The sequence below is a fragment of the Austrofundulus limnaeus genome, unplaced genomic scaffold (genome assembly GCF_001266775.1).
Source record: "Austrofundulus limnaeus strain Quisiro unplaced genomic scaffold, Austrofundulus_limnaeus-1.0 Scaffold1106, whole genome shotgun sequence".
NCBI lineage: Eukaryota > Metazoa > Chordata > Actinopteri > Cyprinodontiformes > Rivulidae > Austrofundulus > Austrofundulus limnaeus.
The window spans coordinates 9,389-11,369 of NW_013953508.1; positions in this window are offsets into that span (position 1 = coordinate 9,389).

Below are 1,981 nucleotides of genomic sequence, written 5' to 3' on the forward strand. Positions count from 1 at the left end.
CTACAACATCTGGCAAGTGTCCACTTTTCACTCAGCACCATGACGGCGAGATAAGGTGGGCCACGTGTGCCGTGTTTTGCCTAACACTGATACCCCTCCACCCTGCAACATTTCTTTCAACATGAACAGTAGCAAAAAAGACTTCAAGATCCGGGTGGCTGTTTATCTGTCCAGCTGCGGAAGAGACTGTGTGAAAGTTGAAACAAAGCTTCAAAGTCTGAGTCTCAGAGCCAGCAGCTGGTTGCTACTTTTCCTGACGTTGAATAAGTTTGTTTTTTGCTGTTTCTGACAAGCTGTTCCATCAGTCAGCTTGAGTGACCATCACCAGACTGTTGGGAAGGAGAGAGACAGGGGGCTGGAGCGGAGCTCTTTGGGGGGGCTCCCACGGCATGATGTGCACACCTGTGATCGCTGGGATGGTTTCTGGAATCCAAGTTCAACTGCGGACGAAGTGCCGACCACAGACTGTGACCACATCGGGCCGGGTTTCTGGTGGGGAGGGGTGGAGGCAGATTGAGTCAGATGGCCAGCCCCCCTCATGGAGAAGAGATGAGTAAACACACACACAAAAATATCATATGTTCTGTGAATGAAACTTTTCTTTTCTTTTGTCGAGCAAAGCCATAGCTGCTCTGAAATTATGAACTTTGACAAAGTATAATGTTGACCAAACCTACCTGAAATTATTTTTGAAAAACATTTTTTATAATGAGTGTAGAAGGTTTTTCCTATAACTTTTTTGTTTCTGTGTTTTGTTTTCTATGAGGAGATGGCTCTGCCCTCCCGTGCGTTTGGGCGCCCCTCCCAACCTGGCTCGCCCACCAATTGTGCCAGCGGTGGAGTGACCGGGGGACCTGGTTCGGTGCGGGGGTGCAGTACAGCTGACTGCCGGATGGCTGCTTCGTGCCAGGTTTCAAAGGGGGGGTGGGGGGTGGACGGGCCGGGAGACAGACAGTCCAGTTTTGGCACCCTTCCTTTATCAAGATGAGTACAACACTGGCATACTCATACACTCCAGAGGCAAAACATAAGGGAAGAGGGGGAAATTTTTGTTAAGGTTTAAACCACATTAAGTTCATTTAATTTTATGATAAATTTGAAAAAACAGCTTTATGGTCACTGCGACAATGTTTTCTTTTTGGTCGTTTTCATGAGTGGATGTTTAAGCAAATACTTCGTGACATCCTTTAATGACCTAGGTTTTCATGACATTCTGTTCATCTACAGATAGTGGTTAGCGTCACAACAAGACCTTGCTGACAACAATAATCGTTCTTAGATATCTTTGTGTTTTCTACTAACCTTGCTGAGTTGACAGAATGGTCAACTGTCCTTTTTTTCAACGAAAAATGGGGCTAGCTCTGTCTGTTTGGTTGTCTGTTTGTTTGTCTTTTTCCTTTTGTGTCTAATTTCTGGTTTTAAAGGTGCACCTGTAAATTTTATTTCTTTTTGAATTATGTTGCTGTTTGTTAGACGCTGTTTGACCTCTGGTTGTTTATTTGACCCTCCTTAGTTTTTTTAACAGACATCTGGTTACTCATTGTTTGGGTTGGTTATATTTTGCAAAATATTTGTCAGTGATTGTGGCCATCAGGGACGTTACTGTGATGTTTTTTGGTTAGCTGGTCCCCTGCATTTTTTGAAAATGCCCAGTCACTTATCAATAAAAAAACCAGAAGGCCTCAGAGGTTAATGGGATAAAACCATGGTTAAACGTGTTGATAACGGGTACTGTTTGCATATTCTTTAATCTAAACCTAAATACGATGACCGTGAGTCTGCAAAAACATTAGCACGTGTTTACAGTTTCACATGGCGGATCTTTTTTAGTTTACACATGTGGGGTATATCTTGTTTCCCCTGGCTTTGTTCGGAGAACAGAGGCTTTGTTACAGTGGTTTGCAAAAGTATTCATACCCCTTGAACTTTTCCATATTTTGTCACATTACAACCACAAACATAAATATATTTCACTGGAATT